The sequence below is a fragment of the Lissotriton vulgaris genome, chromosome 9 (genome assembly GCF_964263255.1).
Source record: "Lissotriton vulgaris chromosome 9, aLisVul1.2, whole genome shotgun sequence".
NCBI lineage: Eukaryota > Metazoa > Chordata > Amphibia > Caudata > Salamandridae > Lissotriton > Lissotriton vulgaris.
This window is the reverse complement of record NC_141697.1, coordinates 431949512-431970880: the sequence shown is the minus strand read 5'-3', so window position 1 is coordinate 431970880 and position 21369 is coordinate 431949512. Positions and strand designations below refer to the sequence as shown.

Here is a 21369-nt window from a genome sequence, read left to right as displayed (position 1 = left end):
GTCACTGATTTGCTCTCAACATGTTTTAATGAGATGGGCTATGAAGCCCCAGATCTCACCCCCATCCCAAATGAACATTCGTCACTGCAGTCCCAAAATGCTATATCCTTTCTTAGCCACATATCCTTGGGTACTAACACACATTTATAGTAATTAACAGTGAGCATTCTGCTCCTACAGTACCAGATCTGAACAGGAAATGATTGTTGCTTTCCTTCAATCCTGGGCTATCCTCGAGGTTTATGCATCACCCTCCACTTCTGTTATTCTCAAGACCTTGCTTTATGTTAGGCGACAGATCAATTATACGAATACGAAAATGTTATTATGATTCATTAAAACCATTACAGATGATGCATTTGATAATAAAACCACTCAATGTTTGAAAGAACATTTTTCATGAAAATAAAAGTGGATTACATCTGATGAGTTAATAAATAGGTTCTGTAAGTACAATCAGGGATCACACGTGAGGTCCTTTGCAATGTGCCAAATAGCTTCATTATTTTCCTTTTTCCGCAACACCAACTAGCCAACATGTACTTCATCAGGCAATTTCCCCCCACAACTTTGTCATAGCTCATTAATCACAACACTGCCAAAATCACTGAGAGCAGTTATTTGGTCAAATATTCCAGTATGTTTCAATGTTTGAGTCCAATTAAGTCCCAAGTAGCAAATCTCTGAATCAAAAGTGGTTAGCACAGCATGCACGGGCCATAGTGTGGGCCATTCACCACTAACTTGAGTCAGGTAGGTAATGGAATTTAAGGACCACTGGGCTAGCTACAAGAAGCAGTACACATAAAGGTAATACCATATACCCACCAGAGTAAAAGAAGTATTAGGGGAAGTCGAAACAGGCTTACCAGTCTTGTCACCAAAGGTTGCTATCACAAAAATCTGGGTTCCAGTTGGAAATGCCAAGAAGACCAACAGGACTGAAGCTAGAAAAGCAAAATTAAAATAGATACCAAGAGGTATCTGGTGCAAGTAGATACCAGTAATTACTTGGCATAACAAACATAAAACTGAGAGATATCACTTTTCCAACCTCCCAGTCATTCCTCCTCGCCCCTTTTTCCGAGAACTAGACACACTACTCACCTCTCTCATCTAAGGTGCGGCCAACACAGAGTAGCCCTGTCTAAATTACTCCTGCCAATGGATTGGGGGGACTAGGGGCTCCGGCCTTTGAGGCATATTTTTTGGCGGCACAACTACAATGGCTCTCGCACTGGACCGCGCAATGCCACATGGGAGAGACAACCTCTAACACAGAACATATACCCCTACCGGCAATCCGGCACATGCTGCTGCTTGGCACTAAACTCCAGCGCACTTACCCTATACAGGTGTTCATAGCTTGCACCTGCACGCTGCATGTCCGAGGAGAGACCCCCGTATTCTCCACTGCTTCCATTGGTAGGGTTCCCCAACAATGAGAACTATTACACAGCCCACACCCTGCGAGTGTGGACCGACTGCTCATTGATGGAATTAGAATCCCTCTTCGAGGACGGGCAATTACGACCCTACAATCAGCTGGTGGAGAAATATGACCTAACCCGAGGCAATTCCTACTACATAGGCAAATTATAGCCATCAGCCGCCCGTTTTAGGATCAGACTGAAGGAGAACCACCGAAACATCCAGTAATACATACAGTACTACATATGGGGGCCGGCAGACATCTCGTCACATGCCTGTATAAAGCCATCCAGGAACTACTACTCAAACTGCTAACCTTTCTGCGACAGACGTGGGAGGAGGACAAGGGTCGACCGCTGCACGACAAGGAGTGGGAGCAGGCTGTAGCATACCCCAAAAAGGTCTCTTGAAATGCACGCTTTAAATACAAACAATTTAACATCTTACACAGAGCGTACCTAATGCCAGGGCGCTTACAACACTTCTATCCAGATACGCAGTTCCAATGCCCCGATGTCACGCTCCTGCAGCGGACTTCAAACATATGTTCTGGGGGTGCCCTATCCTACAACAATACTGGGATCACATTCATGAGGTGCTCCGCGCAACCATGCATATTCCAGGGGTAAATTCATGGGAAGCGTGTGCACTAGCGTGTTCAGGAGACAAAAATCTAATAAAGTGCAGCTCCGATTTATGTCCCTCTCAATACTCCTGGCAAAAAGAGGAATAGCCATGTACTGGCGAGCTCCCGAGGGACCCCCAGTGGAAGCCTGGGTGGGTGCAGTTAAGAAATGGGGTGCTGCAGAGAAGGAAGCAATACTGGACGAGGAATTGAAAGGAACACATAAACACCATATATCCATGGAATGGGCACAACTGCTACATCAGCAAACCACACGGGAAGAACCATCGAGACACCCCAAGCCCAGACAGCACCCACTCACTGATAGGGCCAGATGACGGGCACAGCGAGTCAGAGTGAACACATATCAGGGAAGCCATATAGCAGTTATTACAATGGGCACAACCCCATGATAACTCAGGAGTAGTACTCGTACCCCCTCGCATCTGCAGCCGTAGGACGCCAGATTACTGCGCATACTTGGACAGGGGACCTCCCTCCCCCCTGCTGACCCCAAATCAATACCCCAGTTCAACACCAAAGTTATAAGTTAGAGATACAGGCCAGCAGCTTTGGTATCGACATTAATTGGTAGGGAGTGTAGCCCAATCACTGGGGTACAATACCACGTCTCCCAACAGCACCGTAGACAGATATAGCTCCTAAACCAGGGTACGTGTACACAGGCCCACCACAGAAAGCACAAATACACTGTAGATTGACCCAATATGCGTTTAATACCAGGACTGCAACAACGATCAATAGCATCTATATAGAAATACAACTACCTACTTCAAAACAATTGCCAAAACCATATTGGTATATCTATGTATGTAATTCAAATACGAAATTCTGCCTAACTGGATCTAAATTGTTGGAATCTAATAAACAAATTTAAACAACAAAAAAAACATAAAACTGAGAGAGAACAAGGGAGAAACCTATATGCAAGTGAACTAAAAAGGACAACAACAATAATGGAGAACTCAATAGTCTTCTGCAAACTAAGACAAAGTGGCAATCCACAACACTGCTCTATGTTGTTTAGGACTTAAATAATTCATCTGCCTAATCTTACTCAGAAGTGCACCATAAAATGAGATGGGGGCACATATAGGCAAAACTCAATTATAAGGTATGGTGTTTGTGTGCTTTCAGTTTCCACAGGCCTTTTCTGCCGAGTTTCAAAGCCTTATGCTTAATCCCAGTCTCATGCGGTGAGTAAATCCTGACAGGAGTTCCTAGGATGTCATGGCATTTCGCAGGAGTCATTATACATTCTTGCACCATCAACACAAAAAAGTTATAAACATGCCACTGGAAAAAGGAGAAACCAGAAGAGTGGCCACATCTTCTGAAGAGCAAAAACAGGATTCTTCTGTTGCTTCACAGACCAACCAACACAAACAGAGCCGGTATATGTATAATTGGACTGAATTTCTGAAGCAAAATTGAAATCTGTTTGTGCCCTTCCAGAAGATGTGGTCACTCTTTTGGTTTCTCATTTCTCCAGCGGTGGGGATATTAGACTATTAATGCATACAGATCAACCATTTCTGCTAGTTATGTTTTTGTAACAGGGGAGACTCGTGGCAAAAATGTTCTTCGGAGAAAGATTTACACTCTCAAAAAAATCCCCCCTACCCAAATATTCCATTCTCTGGAATGTTATGGTCTTTCTGAATTACATCTATTAAGGGTGTGATAAAGAATACTTTCTTTGAAACGGTTATCTGTTATGTTATCTAAGCCTTTATGTTTAATTTCCCTTATGAAGGTTTCAGATGTTAAACCTTTGTATGTTAATAACAGCACTTCTTAAAAAGGGATGTTCTTTTACTAGGCATACAGAATCATATCCGTTTACCACTTTTTTCCTAGTTTACATTGTAATGCTACTTATGTGTGGAACGTGTCTTGTGTTATGAAGCACAAACTGCCCGTTTGAAACCTCCTTCAGCATCTCAGGTTTTGTTGTTCATTAAATAACCGTTTGCTTCTCTTTTTCTACTCTTGCAAGATTGGTTAAATTAGTGGACAAACCAGAAACAGATGTTTCTGGATCATATGCAGCAAGGAGAACTATGGTGCCCAGGTCCTCTTTGGAGTCTGCGCGTTTGGAGGCTATTAGGAATGAACCAGACTGTTTTCAAAATCTTTTTTTTTAACAAGCCAGACACTCGTGTATCACATAATGTGATTAAAAGACATTGAACTTGTCATAATTGGGCTTCTGGTTGTGCAACAGAATGTACAAATGTCTTCACTAGCGTGATGGGAGATTTATATTCTATTAAAAACATGGAAGCTCAGATTTTTGGGGTAATATCAGGAAAATCAACAATGAAAACCGGCCCACCACACCATAAAACAGACCGACATACATACAGTAAAATGACCCACACTCTGACCTGTCAGGCCAGCTCTTGGGGCACTATCTGATTGCCCTATAGGGCAGTCCAACACTGGGTAGGAATATTTAAATGGTTGTCTGCACTTTGAATGGTGGACCTGCACTGATATCACAATAAACAGGAATGTTAGAAGGTGGAGTTGTATTTTTTCAATGTATATTTACCTCTATGTTGAATACATGTTTTATGAGTGTTTTTCGGTGCTGCTGGAGATTTTGGTAAAAAAAAACTTTCTCATATTCATCACCTGCGTCTTATGATAATTGGAACCTCTCCAGGCCTGTTAAAAGGGAATTTATATTGTTTTAATCTTTACATTTATTTATTCACTCACCCCTATAGGGCTTGTCTGAAAGAACAATTGCTGCAGACAGAAGCACGGTCCACACAGCACAGAGATACGTGCATAAAATACAAAGATATGTACCGACCAAAGTGACCACCACTTCAGTAAAACAAAATATCTTGGGTCTGTCATGAATATGGTAGCAAGGTAGAACAAAACATGCTAAAGACCGCAATTAAACAGTTATACCTCTCCAGAATGCATGCTCAAAATGCACAATATACCTCAGAACGTTTAGACTTGAGACACTGAGCTTTATAGAATTCAAAGAAATACCACAATATGATCTGGTATGTGTTGCCTCGAATAAAAGGAAAATGTAACTATCACACAACTATATTGACTTAAAACACGTGGACAGCTTTTTTTTTTAAAACAGATTTTATTTGTCTGTAAGTAAATATTATGCAGAGCTCCAAGACCCGGAGTCGTCAGCAACAATGGAAAACAATAATAATTGCAGCAGACTTATACTCAAACACTAACACCCCCCCCCCCCAGTGCGCCGCTGCCAATGCACATATACAGGAAGAATCCATGCAAAGCATGCCAAGTTCGGTAGGACACTTCTCAAGTTGACCATTGTTCCAGTTATCAAAGCGTCGGGAGGGCATCCCTCTCGGTCGGAGGATCCAGGTCCAGCCCTCGGTAGTCTGCCCACCTCTTCCAAATTTTAAAGTGTTTGCGAGGGCACCCTCTGGCCAAAAACACAGGCTACTCCAATCCCATGCTGAAGTCCATGCCGTTCCTCCAGGCAGTCAGCGGCGGGGCGCTGGGTGCCTTCCAAGCCCTGGCGATGTCTCGCTTGGCCAGGGTAAGTCCCAAGAGTAAAAGGTGACGTTTGTACAGGTTGCCCCCAATCCCTGCCATGACATGCAGCAAAGCCAATTTGGGGTCACGGGGAAGCTCTCAGGCCAGCACCTCAGATAAGCAGCTAAACACTCCGGCCCAGAATCTGGATAGCGCAGTGCACTCCCATACAGTGTGTAACAACTTGCCCACCTCCGATCCACAACGGAGACAGTCAGGGGAACCAATCATTCCGGCCCTCCACAAACGCTGCCAGGTGAAGTAGGTACGATGTAGGTACTTAAACTGAATAAGTCGCAGGCGCGCAGAAATTGCAGCCCCCCTCGGGCTTGCAAGGGGCTCTGCCCAATCCTCTCCCTCCAAGTCCCCTACGTCCCCCTCCCATGCGGCCTTAAGTCTGTGTAAGTCAGAAGAGCAGTGGTGTACTAGCGTCTGGTAAATACAGGAGAGCTTCTTGTCTGGCAGTTCTCCCATAAGCAGCTTGGCCTCCAGTGGACTGAACTCAGGAAGGCTCCCCAGGTCAGCCAAGTGAGGTGTCAAAGCATGCCGGAACTGAAGGTATTTAAAGAACTGTGAGCGGGGCATCCCAAATTCATCCTGGAGGTTCTGGAATGACTTCAGGGAAAGGCCTGACATTGCGTCCCCTAACGTAGAGATACCTATCGCATCCCACCCTCCGAAGCCCAACAGAGCGTCCAAGTTGGGCAAGCGACCATTGCGCCAGAGAGGGGTCTCCTGAGTAAGCACATTCCACCATCCTATTCTGCGTAGCGCAGCTCTCCAAACATGAAACACCACCTGAGTGGCCGCAGGGAGGCACCCTCTCAGCGGTGCCGAGTACAGCAGAGTATGCACGGACGCAGAGCCCATGAAAAACCGGGTCGTTCCTATCGCCATATCACCAATCATTGAGGACCATCAGGTGTGCTGCTTGGTAGTAAGAGAGCACGTCGGATGTAGCCAGCCCCCCAGTAAAGGAGGACAGAAAGCACGTTCGCAGCGCCACGCGCACCGGACCCCCGGCCCACAGATACCCCCCCCCCAGCGCCGAATTGACCAGCTGAAACCAGCGGGGCAGAATCCGATATGGATGATTTTGAAGTTGATAGACCAGACGAGGGAGCGCCACCATTTTAAAAATTGCGGACCTGCCATAGATGGACAGTGGCATACGGGTCCACACCTTTATGTCTTCACGCGTGCGATCCCATACCGGGGTAAGATTACGCTCCGGGGAAGCCGTCGCGGCTTCCGACAGGTAGACCCCCAGATATTCACTCCATCCGTCGCGAGTCTCAGACCCGACGCCCACCCTCCCACTTGCCTCTGGCCCCCGAGTATCCAAAGCGTGGACTTACCCGGATTCATATTAGGGGCCAGACGTTTCACCGAATATCTGCAGTATGCGCAGCAGCCTCGGCCCGAGCGCTCCAGGTCCGTCAGAAAGAAAAGGACATTGTCCGCGTACAAAGCAATTTTGTCAGTCAAGTCTGCCGACCATCTAAAGCCTTTAAGTTGAGCATCGATGCGTACCCACGCCGCCAAGTGCTCCATAGCGAGCGCGAACAAGTAGGGGGAGAGGGGACAGCCCTGACGCGTCCCCCGCCGCACCGAGAAGGATCGGGACGCTGCACCCCCCACCCGCACCGAAGCCGTTAGGTCAGTGTACAGCAGCTGTATATACGCCAAGAATTGTGGGCCCAGGTTTAGCCGTCGTAGCAGGGCGAACAAGTAGGTCCAGCTCAGGGAGTCGAACGCGCGGTCCATGCCCGCCAAAAATAGGGCGGCCTGCTCCCGCAGCCTCCTCCAAGCCGATACTGCCACCTGGGCGCTCCGAATATTATGGCGAGTGGCTCGTCGAGGCATAAAGTCCGCCTGATCCAGGTGGACTAGATCTGTGATATGGGGTTAGAATTGATTGAGGATGCAATAGAAAGGTTGCTGAACTGTTCCTGTGGAGAGATAGGGGAGGTTTAGCTGGCGTGACCAAAGGTGTTTGAATGACACTGAATGGGCAGTACATCGCTCCTAGACTGCTGCATTTTAAACCATTGTTTTTATACATCACTCTTTCTCACCACAGTTCTCCTCACATATTCAATGGTTGTGTGTGCTCCCCACTATGCACGTTGCACGCTCAATATATCCAGGCATGCAGTGGTTGTGCTCAATAGTTCACAGTACCGCCAGCATGCCACATCTTTTACATGCCCTGGCAATGACGTGACTTGTTTTGGTTTACTGAAAAAACGTATTAACCATTGTTTCCTTATCTTTTCTCTATGTATAGGCATAGGAGAATCCACAGAGGTAACATACACCACACACATGACACAAGCATGTTGTTCTTTTCCTCACTTTTGTAAGGTCCTGATGAATCGCGGGTGACTTTACCCTTTGCGAGAAACATGTCGACCACTTTCACTTCTAGTCTCCTCTAGGGTCACTCGACCTAACCTGTTGATACCTAGCGAGCTAGCCCCACGTTTTAATTGCAGCCAGGGGACCCCCAGAATAAAGTGAATTCCGGTACCCCTTGCTACATTTTAATATCCCAATCATAACAACACACCATCCTGCCCACACACCCCCACTTCACCATAAGGCTGTTGGATAAAAAGATCTCCGCCAAAGAGCCCCTCTTTGAGGTGAGCCCGTCGGGGGTTGCACCGCCTCCCCGACGAGGAGCAAACGCCAATGATGAAGCATGACACCCTTCTGGGTGTGTGAGGCAACTACATCCAACATAATGGATGCCCTAGGGTGTCATTCAAACACCTTTGGTCACGCCAGCTAAACCTCCCCTATCTCTCCACAGGAACAGTTCAGCAACCTTTCTATTGCATCCTCTGTACTAGATACGGACACGAGCTGTTACTGGACCTTCCACCATTCTGAGTGGTAAACAGTGTCCGTTGATCAAGTGATCAATTGTCCTCCCTCCCTTTTTTGATAAAAACTTTTGCACTGTGCCAACCGTGGGAGTTCCCTCTCGGCGGGTTAGATTGTTCAAATCCCCCTACCAATCGAGCCCACACCATTGTGGTGGGTCTTATTTGGTCCACAGCCCATATCGGCGTTGGAACCTTTTCTCTCTTTTTAGTCTCCCCCCTTCTTCCCTACCTTCTGTGAAGGACTCCACCCCACCCGGACCAGGCCCCCTTGACCTCACCATCATGGAGGGTCAAGGACTGAGTTTTGGTGAGGAGGATGCAGCAGCAATTATGAGGACACCTTCTCTTTTTGGCATCGACATCGAACCGGCAACGGGGAGTAATACAACCGAGTGGCAATCCCTGTCCGACCGCAAACGGGAATGGATAAGGATAACAATCCACGGGACAATGATGGCTGAGTATTTTAAAGCCAAAATTGCACCTAATGGCTTGATCGTCAAAAATTTCCCCAGAATTTTCTGGGAGGACGGACAATTTAAAGTTGAATGGTCACAGGTATCATGGAAGTGCACCCACGGCCTCCTCATCCTCATCGTAAATACAGCTAAACGATTAGCAGATGCGCTTCTAGTCAAGATCCAAGCAGCCGAGGCTGCCTTGAAGACTGCGGTACAAAACCCGGGCTTCAAAACGAAATTGACCGAGTTAAATAAAGAAATGGCGGAACATAAAGAATACCTCATGAACCAGAAGGTAGCTAAACTACAAAAGGACATAAAGAAATTTTCAAAGGAGAAAGTCTATCCCTATCTAAGGGATGACTACGTCCCCCCAGGCACTAACTACAATTCAGACTCTAGCACGACTTCCTCAAGAAGGGGTTCCAATAGTGGCTCTGACAGTAGCGGGGAAAATAATCCTGCACAGATGCCTCCCAGGGCTAAAAGAGGAAGGGGACGGGGACAACATAACTTCTCCAATTTCCCGAACCAGGGACAACCAGCGGGTCCCCCTTTTTGGCAATACCCACAATTCCCCCACTTCCAACCCCCTTTTGCCCCACAATATCCTCCATTCTATCCCCCCCAAAACCCTACACACCCTCCTTTTTTAGGCAGAGGCTGGGGCAGAGGGCGAGGGCGAAAAAGAGGGAACGTACCAGAAAAGAGAGTACAATGGGAGGATGCACGCCCTCAAGGGATGGACACGAGGAGCACGAACCGATCAGGACCAAAATAAGCCTGGTGGTTAATCTATCTGACCGTCTCCTCACAGAGAGAGAGGAAGAAGTCCTGCAGAAAGGTTTGGGCTTTGTTCCCACCCCCAGGATCGAGTTATTCCAACAAACCAGAGAACTCAAATCATTTTTCAGGAAAATAAGGTTGAAAACCTTCTTTGAAGGTAAGCCCTGTGAACCAACTGAAGACTCAGGGTTACACAATCCTTCAACCTTTACACCCCATAACGGAATGGTCCCAAATGAAGTCTTGACTTTTGAACAAGCTGTACTTAAAGACATCAATAAACTAGATCGGCAAACACCACACTCCAACACCTCTAAGAATGAGATGGTTGTACTGAAATCACTGGCGGAAGACCCCTTGATTACTATTAAACAGGCGGACAAAGGGGGAGCCACAGTTTTAATGAATACTGTAGATTATGAGTTGGAATGTACCAGACAACTCAGCGATCAAAGATACTATACACCCATCCCTAGTGATCCAACCATGCGCCTACAGACCACGATCACAAGCTTGGTTACAAGCGCGGAATGTGAACAATGGATCACCAGAAAAAAGGCAGATTTTCTTATAAAAAAGGACCCAAGGGTACCATATTTTTATATATTGCCCAAGATCCATAAAGCAACCAGGCCAGTACCAGCGAGACCGATTGTCTCAGGGATAGACTCCGTATTGGAGCCACTCTCACAATTCTGTGACCATTTCCTACAACCACTTGTGAAATGCATTCCTTCATACATCCAAGACACCACGGATGTACTACGAATTCTGGATACCATCCAGGACATAGGAGAGATTGATCTCTTGATTACCCTAGATGTTGAAGCCCTCTACACGAACATTCCCCAGAGGGCCACTCTAGAGGTAATTGAGGAAAGACTGGGCTTAGAAACTTGGAACTCTAACACTCCGCAGACCTTCATTATGGAATGCCCCACCCTAGCTCTCACCGAAAACTATTTCGAGTACAGAGGCAAGTACTATCACCAGACCCAAGGTACATCTATGGGCAGTACTTTTGCCCCTTCGGTGGCCTGTTTGTATATGGCGAAATTTGAGAGATTACATATACACCATGAGTCGAATCCTTTACGGGACAACATTAAAATGTGGAGACGCTTCATTGATGACATCCTAATCCTGTGGAGAGGCCCCCCTACCTCTCACAAAGCTTTTCTTGAATGGGTCAACACATTGAACCCTCACTTACATTTCACCATGGCCTCCTCACCTAATGAGATCTCCTTCCTTGACCTAACAATAAAACTGGAAGAAGGGTCCTTAAGCACTACCATGTACAGAAAACCTACAGACCGCAACAGCCTACTACACTACAAGAGCCACCATCCAAGGGCCTTACGTACTAACCTGCCTTTTGGCCAATTCCTGTGGATAAGGCGCAATTGTAGTGCTGTGTCTGACTACAAGAAGGAGTCCGCAATCCTCTCTAGGAACCTACTTGATAGGGGCTACCCTAAAAGCAATGTCCTAAAAGCTAGAAAACGGGCCAGGAATAATAACCGAGAAGCCCTCCTTGAACGGCAGGAAAGAGTCCCGGTTGAGAATCAACCGATCACCTGTGTGACCACCTTCACCCCATTATCCAATAAAATCAGGAATACGATCAAACACCACTGGGGTATTCTCAACACAGGGGACATGGTCCTGGAAGAACCGAGGTTCGCCTTCAAGAGATCACAAAACCTGAAGGATATCCTAATCAGCACTAGGCCCAAGAGTGCCAGGAAAGAAACTCAACAAACCTTGTGGCACTTACCCCCCGTGACGGGCCATTACCCGTGCGGCATGTGTGGGGTCTGCAGATACACCATGACACTGAAGACCATACAGCTCTCTGAGACTTTCAAATGGGAGCTCAGACATCACACCAATTGCAACACATCACATTGCATATACATGCTTACGTGCCCGTGTGGCCTACAGTACATGGGGATGACAACCCGCCCCATCAAAACCCGTATCATCGAACATCGCAGCAATTTCCGCTGCAAGAAGACCCATACAAAAATGTGTAAACACTATGTAGATTCCAACCACAATGAAGACTCTATGAAGTGGGTAGTGTTAGAATCCAGCCCAAACTGCCCCAAAAATGCCCTTTTCCGTAAGGAACAGAGATGGGTACACCAACTGTCTTCTGATAAACAGGGCCTTAACGAAGAAATTCCCTGGCACTCACTTTAAATCATCTAGTTTCATATTTTGTACCGTGGTCACCCTTATACCCTTGTTTCCACATCTGGCAAAGGTGCAACATCGAGTGTAAATACAATACTTAACCAAACTCTCCCTTGTTGTTACCACAACCCCCTCTGGCCTTGACCCACACGTTGACATCGGTTTCCTGCCACCAATACACCAGGGTCCGCCTGACTATAAGACCAACATACGGCCGCTAGACCTGCATACCCTCGTCACTGTCTGCTCACGTCAGGTATTCTGCCCATCACATCATGGCCGCCATAGTTAGAGCCGACATTAGGCCGGGCGGTAATTCCGATATACTCGCAGAAGCTCGAAGGGCATATTTTTGACATATACGGGGTCCTTCCTTCCCCCAAAGGTTTCCCACATTAAGGCCCTTTAGTATAAATTACTGATCACTACAAACCCAATTGACAAGCGATACAGCACTCCCTCACCATTACAACATGGCCGCCACAATACCGGCTTCTATCATGTGACTTTGCTCAGTGGGAGGCGATGCGTCTGTGCACGCCGGTTTGTTTGTTTGTTTAAATAACTCCGACCGCCGAGCTCACTTATCTACTAGAGCTCGGCGGATATGGGTAGGTCTCCCCACGCGGACACAGGCGATTCGAGGTGAGTGATACCGTTCTGAGCGGGAGAAGGGAGGTCAGAGCCTCTATCCTAGAGCATTACTGTGCTTGCGTTAGTAACCCAGAGGCGCTACTTATGTGCTCCCCTTTAGCTACATCTAATGGGCTCATCCCTGATGTTCTGTCCCGCCGACCCCTCATGTGGCAAGTAGTCCTTGACCAGTAGGTGAGTAGGGAACGTGTGCTTTACCATTACAGCACTTGTCAGGTCACAGTGTGAGTTTGTTTTTGCCTAGCCACAGTATGATATAATCGGTGCCTTTACCACAAGAACTGCTCATTAAATGACACTGAATGGGCAGTACATCGCTCCTAGACTGCTGCATTTTAAACCATTGTTTTTATACATCACTCTTTCTCACCACAGTTCTCCTCACATATTCAATGGTTGTGTGTGCTCCCCACTATGCACGTTGCACGCTCAATATATCCAGGCATGCAGTGGTTGTGCTCAATAGTTCACAGTACCGCCAGCATGCCACATCTTTTACATGCCCTGGCAATGACGTGACTTGTTTTGGTTTACTGAAAAAACGTATTAACCATTGTTTCCTTATCTTTTCTCTATGTATAGGCATAGGAGAATCCACAGAGGTAACATACACCACACACATGACACAAGCATGTTGTTCTTTTCCTCACTTTTGTACGGTCCTGATGAATCGCGGGTGACTTTACCCTTTGAGAGAAACATGTCGACCACTTTCACTTCTAGTCTCCTCTAGGGTCACTCGACCTAACCTGTTGATACCTAGCGAGCTAGCCCCACGTTTTAATTGCAGCCAGGGGACCCCCAGAATAAAGTGAATTCCGGTACCCCTTGCTACATTTTAATATCCCAATCATAACAACACACCATCCTGCCCACACACCCCCACTTCACCATAAGGCTGTTGGATAAAAAGATCTCCGCCAAAGAGCCCCTCTTTGAGGTGAGCCCGTCGGGGGTTGCACCGCCTCCCCGACGAGGAGCAAACGCCAATGATGAAGCATGACACCCTTCTGGGTGTGTGAGGCAACTACATCCAACATAATGGATGCCCTAGGGTGTCATTCAAACACCTTTGGTTACGCCAGCTAAACCTCCCCTATCTCTCCACAGGAACAGTTCAGCAACCTTTCTATTGCATCCTCTGTACTAGATACTGACACGAGCTGTTACTGGACCTTCCACCATTCTGAGTGGTAAACAGTGTCCGTTGATCAAGTGATCAATTGTCCTCCCTCCCTTTTTTGATAAAAAAAAAGTTAGAATTGATTGGCCAAAGCCTTAGCCAAAACCTTGGCCTCCGTATTAAGCAGCGAGATCGGGCGGTAGGACCCGTGGGCCTCAGGAGGTCTACCCGGCTTCAAGAAAACCACCACCTCAGCGTGTCGCCAATCCGGATGGGAGAGCTCCGCTCTCACACGCCTCCTCAATGCGGGACGAAGGCGAGGACCCAGCTGCACGTGGAATCTCCGGAAGAATTCACACGGGAACCCATTTGGTCCTGGTGCCTTTCCAGGGTTCAATTTACCCAGAGCTGCACCCAATTCATCGTCAGTTAGAGGGACATCCAAACTATCGCGCACCTCGTCCGAGACCTTCCGCGGGGGGAGATCATCGATAAAGCGCTGGACTACGTCCGCCGCCAAGCATTCCCGGGAGGCATAGAGCCCCTCATAATACACAGCAAAGCTCTCCGCAATCGCCGGAGGGTTCAAGTATGGGTGCTCTCCCAGGATCCAAAATCCGAGGTAGCGGCTGAGCATGGAGAGCACCCTGACACAGGCGGTGTAGCATCTTACATGATTTGTGCCCCCACTTGTACACTCGGCTGGGCATGGCCAGCCAAGCCTGCCTAGCCTCCTCCATCAACACTGCCGTTTATTGCTGCTGGGCCAATACCAACTGTCTTCTGGCGGGGCCCCCACCCTCCTCGTGGATCCTTCGTTCTAGCTCCTCTAGGGCCGCCTCGCGCTGCACTAATGCCCGACGCCGCTCTCTGTGGGCTGCCGCACACCAGGAGATGTCCATCCCCCGCAGGGTGGGCTTCATAGCCTCCCAAAGGGTAGTCGGGGAATCCACCGAGCCTGTAGTGAGGGACAAGTAGTTATATATTTCTTTGGCCATATTATCCCTGTAGCTCTTCTGCAGTAGGTGCCACCCAGACAGCCGCCATCGAAATGGCTGCCTGGTCGGGCCGACGCTAAAGGTAAGAGCAACCGGGGAGTGGTCAGACAGGGCTCGCGGCAGAATATCAGCAGACAGCACTCTAAAGGCCAACACCCGCAGAACAAAGATGTAGTCCAGTCTAGAAAAGGAGTCATGGACAGATGAGAGAAACGTGTATTCCCTACGTGAGCCATGATTATAGCGCCAAGCGTCCGTTCAGTCGAGGCCCGTCACCAGGGCATGCAGTTTGGTGGAGGGACCCCCACCCTCCCTTCCTCCAGCCGCCCCACTCCGCCACCTGTCGCTATCCAGATCCATGATGTCGTTCCAGTCCCCTCCTACTATCGAAAGGGCATCAAGTATGGCACACCAGAGGGACAGGAGTTTCTCCACTAACGGCCACTGTAGTGACGGCGGGGCGTACACCCATCCCAGGGTAATTCTGTCCTCCCCCACCCTACCCTGCACAAAGACATACCTGCCCTCGGGTCCGCCCAAAGCCTGTCATGGATATAGGACACCCTCCGGTGGATAAGGATAGCAACCCTCCTAAATCCCCTCGTGAATCCAGAGTGGTACACTTGAGCAAACCCAAACCGTTGGAGACACGAGGCCTTGGTACCTAGCAAATGGGTCTCTTGAAGCAGTAGGACATGAGCCCCCGCCCTCTTGGCATATTAGAGAACCGCCCCCCGCTTCACCTTGTCCAACACCCCCGCACATTCCAACTCAAGATATGCAGGGTAGCCGGGCCTACCCGCCCTCCCGTCGCAGAAGCAGACATATTATAACATTACAATACAGACCACAAATGCCCCCACGACGCGGCATGTGGAAAAAGTAGTAGATACACAGCAGCATACATAGCGCAAACAAACCCCCCAACCCCAACCCCAACCATCCCCCCCCACCCCGTACCTCCTACACATGGAAGCACCTGTCGCGGTCGGATCGCAGCCCAGCCCCAACAGATGAGCAAGCACCACACCCTCCAATGGATCCCCCAGCGATCGCCCATGGAACAGGGCTCTCACTCCCTCCAACCCACACCTGTGGGGACAGGCTCCCAGCCCATATAACTGAGCACCTGAGCATTGATTAACATCATACATACAGTTTTGCGGGACAGTCCCAAATTTTATGATTCGTCCAATTGCTGTATGGACGCTGGATCCTCCCGGCGCGGCACCGAGCCAGGACGCGAACTGCGCCTGGACCTCGACTGCCTGCGATGATTCTGCTGACTCCTGAGCCCCTCACGGGTCTTCCCGCTCAAAGAGGAGTCCGATTTTCCCCCCCGAGCCTTGTTGACTCGGATTTTCACTGTTTCGTCCCTCAGGTGAAACACCTCCTCCGGCGTATCGAAGAACAGGGTATGGGATTTTTAGATGACACGGAGCCGCGCCGGATAGAGCAAGGCTTATTGTAATTTGAGGCCAGGAAGGCGAGCCTTGGCATTCAGGAAGGATTGACGCTGCTGCTGCACCATCCGCGTGTAGTCCGGGAAAATGAGGATAGTGGCATTGTTGCACGTGAGAGAGGCCTTCACACGCGCCTGCCTCAGGATGACATCCCGGTCAGAGTAATTCAAAATTTTGGCAATTATCGGTCGCAGGCGAGCACCAACTGGGGGTTTCTGCTTGAGCGCCCGATGGGCCCTTTCCACAACAAAGCAGCATGACAGCGAGTCCGGGGGCAGCCAGCCCTCCAACCATTGGGCCAGGAAGCGCTCCACATTGTCCCCCTCACAGCCTTCCGGAAATCCCACAAAGCGGAGGTTATTCCGTCGGGCGCGCCGTTCCGCGTCCTCTACCCTCATTGCCAGGCCCTTTTGTACCTTCTCCTTCGCCACTTTCTTCTTCAAGGCGGACACGTCATCCTCCACCTTGGATATTCGGGTCTCCGCGCCAGTGATCTGCTCCACCGCGTTCCGCAGATCCTGACGGAGCAGGGTGACATCCGCCCCAACAGCCCCGATCTTGGCATCCAACATGTCCCGGGACTGCGTTATAGCTGCCAGCAAGGCTGCGTTGTCCAGGGCGGCTGCCTGCGAACTCCCCCCGCCACCACCAGCCCCTTGGCCCGCCTCCATAAACTTGTCCAGGGTCCCCTGTTTAGTGTGGCCACCTCCAGCATGGCCCCGCGTCATCGTACCAATGTGGGTTGCTCCAGGCTGTGTGTACCCCTCCCGGACACCTGTCGTCGCAAGTGTAAGCAAGCATAGCACCCCCAGTAGAAAAGTCAAACCACAGAGGGCAGCAGGTGACTCAGCCCCAACGTCCGCGGACAGCAGACTCGCCGCCGGTCCACAGAGTTCAGTGCGCTAGGTGCCGCGTATCAGGGTACCAGGTCCCCCCTCCGATGGGCCCGCACGACCAGCCCGGGCAACAGCTCAGACGAGCCACCGGCACACACCCACTGCACAGGTGCCAGAGGTCAGCCAATGTCCCACCGGGGCCCGATCGAGCCCCTGAATGCAGCAATCACGGGGAGGGGCCACTGACCAGGAGACCCAATGTAAAAGGGAAGGGGAGGATGAGGGGGGGCCTTTTCCCTGCGCCCGCCGCACCCTGTCATCTCATCCACTCACCGCAGCACCAGGGACCCCTCAGGTCTCACCAGACCACCACCGCCGTCCCCCGTCGAGGATCACCAAGGTTCAATGTCCAGGCCTCCTCCTCACGCCAGGACCACTGAGGGACGTGCCAGCGGTGCAAAATGGCGGCCGCTCCCGCGACTTTCTTTGTATAGAGGCTGCGCCTGCTGTCTATGGGCGCCTTCCCGCCCGCGTCAGCCCCCCGGCTGCCTGCCCAGGCAATGGCACAGAAGAGTCACCAGCACGCACCAACTGCACCGGGTCCAGAGGGCCGCCAACCTCCCGCCGGGGCCCGATCCAGCCCCCGAGCACAGCAATCGCTGGGAAGGGCCACAAGCCAGGAGACACAACGCGGGCGGGAGGGGGAGGAAGAGGGGGTCCTTCCCCCACGCCCCGCTGCTCCCAGTCACCCACTCCACTCACTGCAGTACCGGGGACCCCCAAGGGGCTCATCAATCCGCCACCACTGTCCTGGTCAAGAATCGCCAGTCGCCGATCCGCAGGGACCCAGGCCTTCTCCCTACGCCAGGACCACCAAGGGATGAGCTATCGGCGCAAGATGGCGGCCGTTCCCGCGACGTCCCCTGATAAAAGGCTGCGCCTGATATCTACATGCGTCTCCCCGTCATCACCAGCTCCCCAGCCACAAGGATGCCCTTACCTCCACTCGCTCCACATATAAAATTGGCGCCCGGTCTGGGTCCGCGGCGCCGTCTCTAGCGGTCCGCCAAAGTCGCGGTCAAGGCCGGCGTCGCGAAAATCGAGGCCCCGGCTTCAGGGCCCCAACGGTCAGCCCAGGCCTGTGGCAACTGCCGGAACTTCTCTGCTGCTTGCGGCCCTGTCGCACACAGCCGCCGCCGCTGGACAAAGCCCTCAGGTCCGGGGCACCACAGGGGTCTTTTGAGCCCACTTCTGATGCTCAGGGCCAGGATTTCAAAGCAGGATAAGGGACGGCTGGTCGGAGCTCACGCTCTACACGACCGCCGCCATTGCCAGTCAGGCCACGCCCCCACACGTGGACAACTTTAACAATAAGTAATATTCTTGAATGCTGTTGCAGAGCTCTCATGTTTCGCATGTCCATGATTAAGTAGCTCATCCGGGGCATTTTGTTGCCTTGCATTCTGGGAACTGTAGTCCTATTAAACCTATTCTAAAACCAGGGCATCTACTCATGCATGGATCTGAGAAACTTGAGCGATCAGCAGTTGCTATAAAACACCCTCTGGTACTCTCTAGTAAAATCACAGGGACCTGGAGATAAACAATAATGCGCTACTGGACGAGGATTTTCGATAGCTGAACAACAGCAATCAGGACTCTTGCACCCATAGTCAACAGTGTACATGCTTAACCAACATGGGGGCATATTTACAAGGATGGAGTTAAAATTATCACCGCTTTAGCGGCAGAAAACTGCTGCTAAAGCGTCGATAATGGGCTTGATAATAGGCTCTTGAGAATTCCAGAGGAATTCAAATAGAAGCCCAAGTTTACACCAGAACATGTGCTTCTATTGGAATTCTCAAGAGCCTATTATCAAGCCCATTATCGCCACTTTAGCCGCAGTTTCCTGCCGCTAAAGCGGTGATAATTTTAACTCCATCCTTGTAAATATGCCCCGTAATTGGCTTATGTATACTTTGAAAGTCACATGTTGTATGATTCAATATGAGAGTAAAATAAGAACCAAGCCTGAATGATTGTTACTTAGAAGCTATGGTATTATCAAGAAACGACGTTACAATTATCGCCACTTTAGTTCTGGTGTGAACATGGGCTTCTATTGGAATTCTCAAGGGCATATTATCAAGCCCATTATCGCCACTTTAGCAGCAATTTCCTGCCGCTAAAGCGGCGATAATTGTAACGCCGTTCTTGATAATATGCCCCTAGGTTACTAGGTCTACTTGTTTAACTAGTTAGGGTATTTGTGATTAAAAGTGCGGACGTAGTAACAAGGTCAACGGGGCCCTTTCATAAATAACAAGCTAACACGCATTAAAATGACAATTTGGAAATAAGCATACCACTGTGCGAGGAAAGTTTCAAGCAAAAAGAGGTGAATACGGCGCACTGAGTGTCAAGGCTGGAGCTGAAGGCATTGACAGTCGGTTAACTCGGTTTGGGTTGTGTAGTAATTTAGAAGGCCGCGGACGAATCGCAACCGAAGAAAATTGTGAAGGTCGTTAGTGGCAGATGAGAAGATAACGAGCCACGCACTACACATCACTCGCACCGCCCTGAAATGTCCGGCCCTTCACAAAATGGCAGCGCCTAGCTCATATTCCGTAGGAAGCCGAGCCTCCCTAGCCCGCTCAGCCAATCGAATGAATGGAGGCCGACGGGCAGCGAATGAGAGCGCGGCGCGAGCCCCGTATATAGACCAGGCGGCGGCTCAAGGCACTTACCACTTCAGGGAGGCGGCTGAGGTGGACGTTGGGCATCTTTGGTCATCTAGTCAGTCTCACATCCACGACCCCCTTAACATCTGGTAAGGTGCAACGCGGCTCTTCGTATTACACACATCGACAGGTGAAAAGATGGGACGCGGGAGGGAGACGGTTCATGGATATTTGTACTGCTTTGTTTTGAGTTCACTAAAACATTGTTTTATACCGAAAATGATCCTACGTTTTGTCAAGACGTGCGGTCGGAAGAAATATCTCTCGACGAAACGTGCTACGCACGACTTTTTAATTTATTACGGAAATGCATTACGCCTCTTTGGTGCGGCATCGTTAACATAACTCACCTAAAGAAAAACCACGGCCGCATTTATTGGAAGGCAACGCAGAATGCTGGCCAACTATGTCAGGATGCCATAAGTAGGTCTCGTGCTGTAGGGTACTCCTACATATAATCAGAACGGGATAAGCAACACAACACGGTACGGCATGATTTAGTTAAACACTTGGCATTTTGAGATGGTAGTCCTCATGTTAAAGGCAGTGAGTGTCAAATGCAGCGGCTACATGCGGATGTGTGGGGTTCAAGTATCGAACAGTACCATTGATTTGAAGATGTAGGTAACGAACGTATCCCCTGTTATGTGATCGGATATTTTACCCTTTTATAGCGGCATAATCCTATACGTTTAAAGGAGCTTGGGCTCTTGAGCATACCCATTATCGGTCGTTTTTCAGAATGGCAACTATCTATTGGTGTTTACTGTATTAAAAGTGCAGATTTATAATTGTTAATGTCTCATGTGTAAACATTCTGAAAGTCTAGGTTTTAGTAGTCAAAGGGTGGACAAGCTCAGTCGTAATTTAAAGGGATGGTGCACAGTTATGGTATTACAAGATCAGTGTATGCGTGCAGCACACTGTTTCTCTTATGGCTACCTGAGGTGTTTTTTTTCCCCTTCCACCTCTTTGCTAAAAGATCCTCATACAGTCGTTTTAAGTTAAACTCGCTGAATGGTAAGCCACTATATGTAACGCAATTAATACTTTTTAAAACAGTGACGTTTAGGAAGACCGAAGAATGTGGCTTTCAAATCATCATAGTGTGGCAATTAATACAGCTATTGGCGATATGTTTACATACTACAGGGAGTACGAATTTGCGCTAGCATGGCCAAAGGCACCTTCTGGCTGAGGATGGGAGAGGGCTTTTGTCTCTGAAAAAGCACCATAATGCCAAGGAAAACGTGTCAAAATACAGGATTGAATGATTAAACCATCAATTGTTGAGACTTGAGTAATTCAAAGAAATATTCTAAGTACCGGTCATTCCGATGCTAATGGAAAATTCTTCAAGCGTGTTGTGGGGGGAGGGGGGGGGGGGGTAATCCCCTCCTACACATCTGATGTTGTGCGTCAGTCAAAGGCTACATCGCCTTGTTACATGTGATGTAACGCAAATGACACACCCATCCCCCAAACGATCCCCAACAGACTATAGCCCAACTGAACTCCACACACCTTTATCAGTTTAAAGGGCCCCCTTGACTTGCCGCAGAGGCCCCGGCTTGTTACTTCA

At 49.3% G+C, this 21369-nt stretch overlaps 1 protein-coding gene across 2 annotated transcripts in view; it reads left to right on the top strand.

Annotated features, from left to right (window-relative positions):
- The window catches only part of CKB (creatine kinase B), an 84396-nt gene that overhangs the window by 51788 nt on the left and 11239 nt on the right, over positions 1-21369 (top strand). Inside the window, exon 1 of one of the 2 annotated variants that reach the window (XM_086937859.1) lies at positions 19792-19876. The exons of the other annotated variant lie outside the window; for it this stretch is intronic. The gene's annotated coding sequence lies outside the window, so the exon portion shown is untranslated. Of the gene's footprint in view, positions 1-19791; positions 19877-21369 lie in introns of those variants that run through there. 2 annotated transcript variants of the gene reach the window in all.